General features: G+C 39.9%; 1 protein-coding gene across 1 annotated transcript in view; it reads right to left on the bottom strand.

The window, feature by feature from the left end:
* The window catches only part of LOC126188321 (WD repeat-containing protein 11-like), a 209,064-nt gene that overhangs the window by 94,404 nt on the left and 100,348 nt on the right, over positions 1-14,312 (bottom strand). The window lies entirely within an intron of this gene.

Raw genomic sequence — 14,312 nt, 5'->3', positions numbered from 1 at the left:
TTAGGTATCAAAGCCTCTAGGTATGGAATTAGTACAATTAAGCTTGAAGATGAGATCATTGTAAATCCAGCTCAAATTTCAGAATGCTTCAATGAGTTCTTCATTAATGTAGTGAAACCAGAGGTTAATGTTGCAGATTATGAGAACAATGTACGCCCCTTTGGACTAAATCATAATTCTGAATGCCTCACAAAATTCAAAACAGTTTCAACAATAGATGTAGAAAAAATTATATTAAAACTAAAAAACAAAAATTCTGCAGGTTGGGATGGAATACCAGCTAAAGTCCTTAAATTTGTGTGTAAAATAATAGGATACCCACTATCTAAAAAAATAAACCAGTCCTTTGAACAAGGAAGCTTCCCAGAGGTGCTGAAGTATGCAGAAGTAAAACTGTTGCTCAAAAAAGGGTGAAGAGAGGATATGGGGAATTATCGTCCCATCTCCCTCCTTCCAGTCCTATCAAAAATCTGTGAAAATGCTGCTGCTAATCAGATTCAAAATTTTATGGAGAAATATGATATTATCACGGAAAACCAATTTGGTTTCCAGCGTGGCAAAAGTACTACTGATGCAATTAACAAGTTTATCGACAAGATCAGCACATCATTAGACAACCATAATAAAGTTGCAGGAATCTTTTGTGATCTCACAAAAGCCTTTGACTCTGTAAATCATGCACTGCTCATTTATAAGCTTGACAAGTATGAGATCAAGGTAATGTTCTAAATTGGCTTACTTCATACTTATCAAATAGGAAACAAAGAGTGATTGTCTCATCAAATGCAGCAAATTACTATTCAAAATGGAAAACAGTAGCCCAAGGTGTCCCTCAAGGCTTGATTCTAGGACCTATTTTGTTCTTGTTCTATGTTAATGATTTACCGAACAATATAAATGCTCCATCGATTTTATTTGCAGATGACACATCTGTATTAATTGAAAACCAGCAGCCAAAAAACATCCCTCTCTACATAATAAACACAATGAACAAACTAGAAATATGGTTCCAACTGAATGGATTAAGATTGAACATCCCCAAAACCCACATGGTCCAGTTCAGAACAAAACAGTCAAAGCCCCAAGAAATTAAAATAACTCATAAAAATCATGATATAGAAGAAGTAGATTCTGTGAAGTTTTTAGGGTTAAACCTAGACAAAAATTTAAATTGGAATAAACATGTTGACTACCTGTTAAACAAATTATGTAGCTTTGCATTTGCTATGCAAATATTAGCTGGTGCAACAGACATGAATACAAGGAAAATTGCATACCAAAGCTACTTTCAATCAGTTGTAAGGTATGGTATTATTGTTTGGGGAAATTCAAGCAATATATTGTGCATACTAAAGTTACAGAAAAGAATAATAAGGAACATGTGTACTGCCCATCCAAGGACATCATGTCGCCCACTATTTCAAAAACAACAGTTATTAACAGTTCCCTACTTATACATCTATGATATTATCATCTTTCTACATAGCAATTTAGAGTTATTCGAAAAAAAAAAAAAAAAAAACAATGTTTCAATCACGCGTATAACACAAGAAACAAAGACAATTTTATGCTTCCCACTCATCGCTTAAACCTATATGCGCAGTCTCCTCAGTATATGACAATGAAAATTCATAACAATCTAAAAGGAAAGAATGTTCTGAATATGAACCTAGAGACACTGAAAACAAAGCTATATGATATAATTGTCAAACGCTGCTACTACACTATTGAGGAGTTCATGAAGGATGAACTGAACATTTGAGCAGGATAAATTTACATATAGTCTTGTGTGTAAATGTAGCTGTCCTTCACAAAAGGGAGGAAAGAAAAATAAAAGTTTATATGAATGTTAAAATTCTTTGTACCAATTAGGCCTAAGTAGTGTTATCCATTTTTTTGACATGTCTCCTGTACAGTAATCATATGATTAGAAATTGTATGTTATGAGACGAATAAAACACTATTCACTATTCACATCCACGTATCCCATGCTGGCAACCACAGATGCTGACAATGACTACTTGATTAAATGCCCATTTTCATATGAAGCAATGTTCCATATTTCTGGAGATACGAATCACCATGACATTACAATCTGGTGCTGCAAATATCCACACTACAAGTGAACACATCCATGATAGCCCAGAGCTTAATGTCTGTTAAGGCCTAAAGCACGATAGGGTAACTAGCCCATTTTTCCTCAAAGTGAAAACCACAATGGGAAATGTTACCTGGATATGCTTGAACAGTTCCTGCTACCACAAATCACAGAGCTGCAGCCATTGTTCATCTTCCAGCACAATGGCGCACTGCCACATTTGAGTTTGAGTGTACAGGATGTGCTGAATGACACAATTTACAAGAGGTGGAAGGGTTGTGATGGTCCCATCACTCTTCCGATTTTATGCCATTAGACATCCTTTCATTGGGTTCTGTCAAGAATCGCATGTACACAGCATCAGTCAATGACAATGCTACCTTTCATGCACAAATCAATGAAGCAATAAAAAATGTTGACTCTGTAATGCTGACCCACACTTGGCCAGAACGCTAATATCACCTTTGTTGTTGTTGTGGTCTTCAGTCCTGAGACTGATTTGATGCAGCTCTCCATGCTACTCTATCCTGTGCAAGCTTCTTCACCTCCCAGTACCTACTGCAACCTACATCCTTCTGAATCTGCTTAGTGTATTGATCTCTTGGTCTCCCTCTACGATTTTTACCCTCCACGCTGCCCTCCAATGCTAAATTTGTGATCCCTCGATGCCTCAGAACATGTCCTACCAACCGATCCCTTCTTCTAGTCAAGTTGTGCCACAAACTTCTCTTCTCCCCAATCCTATTCAATACCTCCTCATTAGTTACGTGATCTACCCACCTTATCTTCAGCATTCTTCTGTAGCACCACATTTCGAAAGCTTCTATTCTCTTCTTGTCCAAACTAGTTATCGTCCATGTCTCACTTCCATACATGGCTACACTCCATACAAATACTTTCAGAAACGACTTCCTGACACCTAAATCTATATTTGATGTTAACAAATTTCTCGTCTTGAGAAACGCTTTCCTTGCCATTGCCAGTCTACATTTTATATCCTCTCTACTTCGACCATCATCGGTTATTTTACTCCCCATATAGCAAAACTCCTTTACTACTTTAAGTGTCTCATTTCCTAATCTAATTCCCTCAGCATCACCCGACTTAATTTGACTACATTCCATTACCCTCGTTTTGCTTTCGTTGATGTTCATCTTATATCCTCCTTTCAAGACGCTGTCCATTCCGTTCAACTGCTCTTGCAAGTCCTTTGCTGTCTCTGACAGAATTACAATGTCATCGGCGAACCTCAAAGTTTTTACTTCTTCTCCATGAATTTTAATACCTACTCCGAATTTTTCTTTTGTTTCCTTTACTGCTTGCTCAATATACAGATTGAATAACATCGGGGAGAGGCTACAACCCTGTCTCACTCCTTTCCCAATCACTGCTTCCCTTTCATGCCCCTCGACTCTTATAACTGCCATCTGGTTTCTGTACAAATTGTAAATAGCCTTTCGCTCCCTGTATTTTACCCCTGCCACCTTTAGAATTTGAAAGAGAGTATTCCAGTCAACATTGTCAAAAGCTTTCTCTAAGTCTACAAATGCTAGAAACGTAGGTTTGCCTTTCCTTAATCTTTCTTCCAAGATAAGTCGTAAGGTCAGTATTGCCTCACATGTTCCAACATTTCTACGGAATATCACCTTTATGTTCTACGAATGATTGCAGCATATATTCAAATTCTGGCATAATAGATAAAAACTTAGAAAATTATTATTAAATGTTTTACAACAAAACATCATTGTCTACCTCTAATAGTTCCCAAGTTATGATTGTCTCAAATGATAGTAGGACTTTGTAGACACACTGCATGTCCAGTCACTCCTATACAGGTCACCACCCACTTGGAGGCTTGTTGTTGTTGTGGTCTTCAGTCCTGAGACTGGTCTGATGCAGCTCTCCATGCCACTCTATCCTGTGCAAGCTTCTTCATCTCCCAGTATCTACTGCAACCTACATCCTTCTGAATCTGCTTAGTGTATTCATCTCTTGGTCTCCCTCTACGATTTTTACCCTCCACACTGCCCTCCAATGCTAAATTTGTGATCCCTTGATGCCTCAAAACATGTCCTACCAACCGATACCTTCTTCTAGTCAAGTTGTGCCACAAACTTCTCTTCTCCCCAATCCTATTCAGTACCTCCTCATTAGTTACGTGATCTACCCACCTTATCTTCAGCATTCTTCTGTAGCACCACATTTCGAAAGCTTCTATTCTCTTCTTGTCCAAACTAGTTATCGTCCATGTTTCACTTCTATACATGGCTACACTCCATACAAATACTTTCAGAAATGACTTCCTGACACTTAAATCTATACTCGATGTTAACAAATTCCTCTTCTTCAGAAACGCTTTCCTTGCCATTGCCAGTCTACATTTTATATCCTCTCTACTTCAACCATCATCGGTTATTTTACTCCCTAAATAGAAAAACTCCTTTACTACTTTAAGTGTCTCATTTCCTAATCTAATTCCCTCAGCATCACCCGACTTAATTTGACTACATTCCATTATTCTCGTTTTGCTTTCGTTGATGTTCATCTTATATCCTCCTTTCAAGACACTGTCCATTCCGTTCAACTGCTCTTGCAAGTCCTTTGCTGTCTCTGACAGAATTACAATGTCATCGGCGAACCTCAAAGTTTTTATTTCTTCTCCATGAATTTTAATACCTACTCCGAATTTTTCTTTTGTTTCCTTTACTGCTTGCTCAATATACAGATTGAATAACATCGGGGAGAGGCTACAACCCTGTCTTACTCCTTTCCCAACCACTGCTTCCCTTTCATGCCCCTCGACTCTTATAACTGCCATCTGGTTTCTATACAAACTGTAAATAGCCTTTCGCTCCCTGTATTTTACCCCTGCCACCTTCAGAATTTGAAAGAGAGTATTCCAGTTAACATTGTCAAAAGCTTTTTCTAAGTCTACAAATGCTAGAAACGTAGGTTTGCCTTTTCTTAATCTAGCTTCAAAGATAAGTCGTAAGGTCAGTATTGCCTCACATGTTCCAACATTTCTACGGAATCCAAACTGATCTTCCCCGAGGTCGGCTTCTACCAGTTTTTCCATTCGTCTGTAAAGAATTCACGTCAGTATTTTGCAGCTGTGACATATTAAACTGATAGTTCGGTAATTTTCACATCTGTCAACACCTGTTTTCTTTGGGATTGGAATTATTATATTCTTCTTGAAGTCCGAGGGTATTTCGCCTGTCTCATACATCGTGCTCACCAGATGGTAGAGTTTTTTCATGACTGGCTCTCCCGAGGCCATCAGTAGTTCAAATGGAATGTTGTCTACTCCCGGGGCCTTGTTTCGACTCAGGTCTTTCAGTGCTCTGTCAAACTCTTCACGCAGTATCTTGTCTCCCATTTCGTCTTCATCTACATCCTCTTCCATTTCCATAATATTGTCCTCAAGTACATCGCCCTTGTATAAACCCTCTATATACTCCTTCCACCTTTCTGCCTTCCCTTCTTTGCTTAGAACTGGGTTGCCATCTGAGCTCTTGATATTCATACAAGTGGTTCTCTTCTCTCCAAAGGTCTCTTTAATTTTCCTGTAGGCAGTATCTATCTTACCCCTAGTCAGACAAGCCTCTACATCCTTACATTTGTCCTCTAGCCATCCCTGCTTAGCCATTTTGCACTTCCTGTCGATATCATTTTTGAGACGTTTGTATTCCTTTTTGCCTGCTTCATTTACTGCATTTTTATATTTTCTCCTTTCATCAATTAAATTCAATATTTTTTCTGTTACCCAAAGATTTCTATTAGCCCTCGTCTTTTTACCTACTTGATCCTCTGCTGCCTTCACTACTTCATCCCTCAGAGCTACCCATTCTTCTTCTATTATCTCCAGGATTCTTCCAGGTATACAACCTTCTTTATGATTCTTGAACCAAGTGTTGGCTATGATTAGGTTATGCTCTGTGCAAAATTCTACAAGGCGGCTTCCTCTTTCATTCCTTCCCCCCAATCCATATTCACCTACTATGTTTCCTTCTCTCCCTTTTCCTACTGACGAATTCCAGTCACCCATGACTATTAAATTTTCGTCTCCCTTCACTACCTGAATAATTTCTTTTATCTCGTCATACATTTCATCTATTTCTTCATCATCTGCAGAGGTAGTTGGCATATAAACTTGTACTACTGTAGTAGGCATGGGCTTTGTGTCTATCTTGGCCACAATAATGCGTTCACTATGCTGTTTGTAGTAGCTAACCCGCACTCCTATTTTTTTATTCATTATTAAACCTACTCCTGCATTACCCCTATTTGACTTTGTGTTTATAACCCTGTAGTCACCTGACCAAAAGTCTTGTTCCTCCTGCCACCGAACTTCACTAATTCCCACTATATCTAACTTTAACCTATCCATTTCCCTTTTTAAATTTTCTAATCTACCTGCCCGATTAAGGGATCTGACATTCCACGCTCCGATCCGTAGAACGCCAGTTTTCTTTCTCCTGATAACGACGTCCTCCTGAGTAGTCCCCGCCCGGAAATCCGAATGGGGGACTATTTTACCTCCGGAATATTTTACCCAAGAGGATGCCATCATCATTTAATCATACAGTAGAGCTGCATGTCCTCGGGAAAAATTACGGCCGTAGTTCCCCCCTGCTTTCAGCCGTTCGCAGTACCAGCACAGCAAGGCCGTTTTGGTTAATGTTACAAGGCCAGATCAGTCAATCATCCAGACTGTTGCCCCTGCAACTACTGAAAAGGCTGCTGCCCCTCTTCAGGAACCACATGTTTGTCTGGCCTCTCAACAGATACCCCTCCGTTGTGGTTGCACCTACGGTACGGCCATCTGTATCGCTGAGGCACGCAAGCCTCCCCACCAACGGCAAGGTCCATGGTTCATGGGGGGGACTTGGAGGCTTAACAGGAGTTATTTATTGGCAAGTTGTTGATAATTTAAAATTTTCTTACATGTTCAGTATTATTGGCTGTACTCTGTACACTTTCCCATGACTTACATGCCTGAGTCAGCCTGTATTTCAGGCTAGAAGTGGTTAGGTCAAATTAAGGTTATTGATAGACCACACTTTGGGTAGCAGCATTTGCAGCAACCAATACAGTGCAGTGTCACATGTGGTGCTGGAGAATGCAAGCAGAGTGGGAGCTGGAGAGGCAACGATCTGTGTTCTCCCAGAATTCAATGTGATAGTACACAATCCTCCTTCCTGTCCTTTCCCTACTTTTACAGATTTCGGTCCACCTCGCATCAGCTGCAATGGCCCCCTCCTGTCTTTTGGTGGAAGGTCCACCATCCTTGTGTGTGCCCCTCATGTACTGATTGATGAATTATAGCTTTACAGTGCTTTAACTAGGGATAGATACATATCACAGCTATTCATAGTGGTAAAATCTTGACTGACTTGTGTATAATTGCATCCCATCAAAAATATCAATAAAAAGATCACAATCCAATGTTTGGGACAGGACTACTTTGTCAGTTCACTCTTGTCTTCTTGGGGGTGACAGAAGTCAATGAGATAGTCATTGATAACTCCCATGCTGTTGCCTACTGAGACAGTCAACAGACTGTAAGAATTCGAGATGGATTCTGTGGTGGATTTGTCAACTTCCTCACTTGAGGTATATTGTACATTCTGAATCCAACAAAGACACATGCTAACCTGGCTATGATAATGGGTTCAGCTGCTCTCTTTTCAAGGAACTTGTCCAATGTTAGAACAACTCAGTTACACTACACTGTTTCACCCACTGTTATGGACTTGGTTATCTCCATAACCAAAACTGTCATTCGTATTACAGTACCCATGATTTATTTTTGTCCTTTTTTGTGAGCAATTGTCATGGAAATAAAGGGTATTTTACACACATACTACAATGAACTTTCATTCCACAATATACAATTTCTTCAAACAAATTTCAGGCTTGCAGCCAATTGTCGTTTAACACATTGCGCGATATTGCATCTGGGCACCTGCCAAGTCACCTTCAGATAAGCCATCACAGACTGACAAACACGTACTCCATTCCACATTATACAGCACACTACGAGTATTCCAAGCAGGCGTCAAAATTCAAGTTAACAGTCGGATAACACTTCCCGGTGGCAGCACTGTCACTGGTGAAACCATGAAACTCAACTGTCTTCTGTGTTCCAGATGCCGAAGCCATTGGTGCACTCTGTCGCTTTCGATTAGAATAAATTGTGGAGATGATGGGTTCAACACACTATCCACCTGGTAACCACTATCACGGTTCATCAGGTTTTCCACCAGGTGTATTTCCATGGATTGTTCAATAATGGAGTCTCAAAAAGGAGGAGGAGGAGAGTAGTGTTTAACGTCCCATCGACAACGAGGTCATTATAGACGGAGTGCAAGCTCAAGTGAGGGAAGGATGGGGAAGGAAATTGGCCGTGCCCTTTCAAAGGAACCATCCCGGCATTTGCCTGAAGCGATTTAGGAAAACCACGGAAAACCTAAATCAGGATGGCCGGAGACGGGATTGAACCGTCGTCCTCCCGAATGCGAGTCCAGTGTGCTAACCATTCCGCCACCTCGCTCAGTGGAGTCTCAAAAAGATGTTGCTGCGCTCATAACCAAATTTCTGTCATACTCCATTGAATGTCCATTGGAAATACAGTGTTCAACAAATAGTGGATTTGCTTGGTTGTGAAAGTGAAATGTTCTTGCTCAGTGCAGAATTCTTTCACAGTGCATATGGTGTGTCCTACGTAAGCCAAACCACAATGTGCAGGTATTTTGAAAATCCCAGCCTTCCACAATAACAAATTTTCCTTCACAGATCCTAAAAGGTCTGCAATCTTTGATGGTGGACATAAAATCACTTTTACTTGAAATTTACAGCGGTTTCTTGATATTTTAAACAAAATGTTGCCTAAAAAAGGAAGAAAAGCTAAAGACTTTATTGGTATGTTCTCCTCTTTATCCACTTCCTGATTTTTAATTTTAACTGACAGTGCCCTCTTAATCTGCTGGGTGGAACATCCATTTCTTCTAAACGCTGCCTTTAACTGGGCAAGCTCTTTAGGCAAACTATCTAGATCTGAGACAGTGTGAGCTCTGTGTACAAGTGTTTTAACCATGCTCACAGTTTGCAACGGGTGATGAGAAATTTGTCCTTGCAAATAGAAATCAGTGTGAGTGTGTTTACAATAAAATGAATGCTCCAGAGACCCATTATTCTTTCATCTACCCAAAACATCCAAGAAAGGCAGACAACTATCTTTCTCTATTTCCAGGGAGAACTGAATGTTGTCGTGAATACAGATGAGGTTGTGAAGAAACTATCAGTTTATCTTTTCCATGACATCACTATGAAAGTATCGCCCACATACCTCCAACGTAAATTGGTTTAAGGGCAGCTGATCCAAGTGCTCTCTACTCAAAATCCTCCATAAAATTGTTGAACACCATGAGAGACAACGGGCTGCCCCTGGAGGTGCCGTCAGTCTGTTCGAAATATTCTTGGTTGAACATAAAATAGGTTGAGGCTAGAACATTCTGAAACAAAGCAATGATGTCTGCTTTTTTGCCAATTAGTGTCACACAATCTGCAAGAGGCACCTTTATAAAAAATGATCCCACATCAGAGCTGACAAAATGGCCAGAACTACTTAGACGAAGAGTCCCCCAGTGTATAGATACACTCAGCTGAGTTACGGTTGTGATATAAGTACTTTCCCAGCAATGGGGTCAGCAAAGAAGAGAGATGTTTGGCTAAATCATACATATCATATGTATCATATGCAAGCATTCCAATGTTGCTCACTATTGGACATATTGGAACACTTTCCTTATGAATTTTTGGGAGGCCATACAGTAATGGTGGTACACAACCATTTGGTCTTGACCTCTTATTGATCTCTTGAGGCAAGAAGGAGGAATTCAGTAGTGCATGTGTTTTCATTGCACTTGTCCTCTAGGGTCATAATGTGTCAGTATCTTCCCTTAGATTTTGTAGTGCAGTTCTTTCTGCGGTCGTTAAGTTACTACACTGAGGAGGAACTTACAAAAGAGCGTAGCAAGTTTCCTTTCTTATTTCTTCTGCAGCATATGAAGGATGGTGAGATACAACTTCTTTAACATCACTCACAAAACTAATTACAGGTGGTGCTCTAGGTGTAGCAGCAAAATTGAGCACCTTGCTTAATACAGTCAGCATCGCATCGCCCAAATTTTTCACCATGAAACTGACAATGTAACATCGTGCAGTTACCTGTTGGGGCAATGACTGCTGTGGCAACAGATGATCAAATTTTGACATCTGCTGGAAACTTGCATCCTTTTGAATCCAACTGAACTTGGCCAAAGTCACTCCACCAATTCAATCCCATAATACAGGAGAGACAGATGTGTTGCAACCTTTATATACAACTGCCACAATTCTGAAATCACATCCAGTCTGTTTTGTACAGCAAATCCTCTCTCTAACTATAGCATGACTAGCTTTCTCAGTTATCTTCCGTGGAGTGGCACTCTTTATAAAATACATCACTCTGGCAAATTTTAGTATTATGCCATGATTCCAACATCTGAATAAAAAGCTTACAGAACTTAACAGTTTTGCTCTCTTACCACATCACTTGATGAAACTTCGAATATGCGAGGTCGTCTCCTCCCCAAAAAGGTGTCTCATGTGAATTTTAAAATTTTCCCAGAGAATTGAATCTTTAAACAAATTTCAGGCTTGCAGCCAATCATTGTTTAACTCATTGCTTGATGTTTTATAGGGCACCAGTCACCTTCAGGAGAGCCACCAAAGACATGAAGGCATTCTCTGTTCCATCCCATATTCCAGGCATGTGTCAGAATTCAAGTTGACAGTTGCAGCACTCCTCTCTTCTGTATCATGGGGCTGGGTTAATTGACTGACTTCAGCCAAGTTCAATTGGTAAAATTTGATCATGTGTTGCCACAGCAGTCACCACAAGAGGTAACTGCATGACATTCCATTGTCAGTTTCACGGAGAAAAATTTGTACAATGCAATGTTGACTGTATTACGCAAGGGACTACTTTTGCTCCCACACCTAGAGCACCACTTGTAATTAGTTTTGTGAGTGGTGATGAAGAAGTTGTACAACACCTTCCTTGGATGCTGCACAAGAAATATGAAGGGAAATTTGCTGTGCTCTCCTAAAAGCTCCTCCTCAATGTAGTAACGACTGCAGAAAGGGTTGCACTACAAAATCAATGAGAGGACACTGATGTTGTGGTACTGAAGGCTGACAAAGGTAATGCAACCATTTTGTTACCTCATAATGTGTATGATAAGTTGTATGGTCTGCTGAGCAACACTACCTATAGGACACTTGATTACGACCCTACAGTAAGTGTGCAATGGAAAACTTCTGCACTATTGTATTCCTTCTCCTTACCTTGAGAGATCATCAAGAGGTTAAGAGCACATGGTTGTGTACCACCATGACCGTATGGCCTTCCAAAAATTTACACGAAAAGTGTTCCATTATGACCAGTAGTGAGCAATATAGGAGCACCTACATATGATTTAGCCAAACATCTCACTTCCTTGCTGAGACTGTTGGTGGGAAAATGCCAACATCACATCCACAGCTCATCTGACTTTATCAATATACTGGGGGCTCACCATTTAAGCAGTTCTCACAATTTGGTTAGCATGTATATGGTATCACTTGTTACAAGGCCCCCTCGCGCAGATTCTATGACACTAATTGGGAAAAAGTTTCAGGCAGCATCATTGCTTTGATATGGCATGTTCTGGCCTCAACCTATTTTATGTTCAACCAAGATTATTTTGAACAGACTGACGGCATTGCCAGTGGCAGCCCACTGTCTCTCATTGTAGTCAACCATTTTATGGAGGATTCTGGGTAGAGAGCTCTTGAATCAGCTGCCCTTAAACCAACTTTATTTTGGAGGTATGTGGACGATACTTTCATAGTGGCCTCGTGGAAAAGATAAACTGATAGAGTTTCTTCACAACCTCATCTGCATTCACGACAACATTCGCTCCTCCGTGGAAATAGAGAAAGATGGTTGTCTGCCTTTCTTGGATGTCTTGGTTACATGAAAGAATAATGGCTCTTTGGAACATTCATTTTATTGTAAACCCATTCACACTGATTTCTATTTGCAAAAACAAAGTTCTCATCACCTGTCACAAACTATGATCATGCTTAAAACACTCATACACAGAGATCATACTGTCTCAGATCTATATAGTTTGCCTAAAGAGCTTGTTCAGTTAAAGACAGTGTTTAGAAGAAATGAATGTTCCACCCAGCAGATTAACAGGGCACTCTCAGTTAAAATTAAGACTCAGGAAGTGGACAAAGAGGAAAATATGCCACCAAAATCTTTCACTTTTCTTCTTTCTGTGGGCAACATTTTGGTTGAAATAGCAAGAATTCTTTCAAATGAAAGTGATTTTCCATCCACCATCTAAGACTGCAGACCTTTTAGGTTCTGTGAAGGACAACTTGTTATTGCGAAAGGCTGGAATTTTCAAAATACCTGGTCACTGTGGTATGGCTTACATAGAACACACCATATGCATTGTGAAAGAATGGTGCACTAAGCAAGAACATTTCACTTTCACAACCAAGCAAATCCACTATTGCCAACCACTGTATTTCCACTGGGCATTCAATGGAGTATGATAGATTGATTCTGAGCACAGCAACGTCTTTTTGGTACTCCATTATTAAACAATCTATGGAAATACACCTGGTGGAAAATCTGATGAACCATGATAGCAGCTACCAGTTGGATAGTGCACGGAACCCTTCATCTCCACAATTTGTTCTAATCGAAGACAATAGAGTGCGGCAATGGCTGTGGTGAATAGTAAAACAGTGGACAGCTGACCTCCGTGGTTCCACCAGCAAGGGTGCTGCCACCAGGAAGAGTGATCCATCTGTCAATTTGAATTTTGATGCATGCGCAGAATACTCACAGCATGCTATATAATGCGGACTGTAGTACATCTTCGTTAGTCTTCAATGGCTCACCTGAAGATGACTGGCAGGTGCCCAGTCAAAATATCATGTTATGAATTAAATGACAACCAACTGCCAGCCCAAAATATGTTTGAACCTTCAATTTGCCATGAAAATTTTAAAATTCATAATATGTAATGTATTGACAGAGCACCGTTACGTTCTTAGTCACAACAAAGTCGAAAGCATTGGGTTGGATGTTCCCTCACTGTAAATGTACACAGTAACCAGTTAGAAAGTACAAGCCACTAAATAATTGTGTACAGTCTTCTCTCCTCTAGAGCAGTTATCAAGCTAGAATTGCTACAATTCAAAAATCAAACTTTTAACATTAATGAGATAAAAATATTTAAAATTGTAAGACAGAGTTGAATTCCACAGTCTTGTTGCTTTATGTTCAGTATTTTCTAACTGTACTCTAACATCAAATATTTCATGCATTACAGCATATTAGTCTCAAAACTTATATTTTATTTCTTCTTAATAGTGAATTTGTCACTAGAAGTGTTGTCAATAAATCACACTCTGACATCATTATACTACATTGTGCAACAGAATTAACGGATCACTTTTTCAAAACCCAATAACTGTCTCCCATTGAAATGCATAAGTTTGAAATTTGGCTCAGAGGTGCCTACAACTTTCAATTGCAATGGTGCAAAAGTGAGGTGCCCTGTGATGTCACTCTTCAAATCAACAATGCTTTAAACAGTGAGGTGTCAACTCAGGCAAAAAGAAGGCCATTGCTCAAAAAGTCATGAGAGCTTAAGGTGGGTTAATAACACAACATTGGCACCAAATTTCACCAAAATTCTGCCCTAAGCCACTATGGACATGCCACATGATGTGAAGGTTGTCACAGTCCCTCTTATGCAGATTTCACCCGTTACATATGTACCTGCAGAAATTAAAACACCAAATCAGTGTGGTGGCTGCTCTAGCACCTGAGGGTTAGGCAACACCTTCAGCACTTGTTGGTTGGGTTTGTTTACCTTCAGGTGCTAGAATAGTTGCCAGGATAATTTGGTGTTGAAGTTTCTGAGAGGTACATTTGTAACATTCTCAACAAGGTTGCAAAATTGGGAGGCTTAGAGGGACCCTTTGCTGTTTGATTCATGCACATGTTAACATTGCACTTCTGTCTGATCACATCACTGGAGGGCAGAAAACAGGAAGGCTGAAAAAGCGTAAGTACCCTTTACTGCTTCAGGTTACGTTC

This window comes from Schistocerca cancellata, chromosome 1 (genome assembly GCF_023864275.1).
Source record: "Schistocerca cancellata isolate TAMUIC-IGC-003103 chromosome 1, iqSchCanc2.1, whole genome shotgun sequence".
In the NCBI taxonomy this organism is placed as follows: domain Eukaryota; kingdom Metazoa; phylum Arthropoda; class Insecta; order Orthoptera; family Acrididae; genus Schistocerca; species Schistocerca cancellata.
Note: the sequence above shows the minus strand (reverse complement) of the source record. Positions and strands in the feature narration are given on the sequence as shown.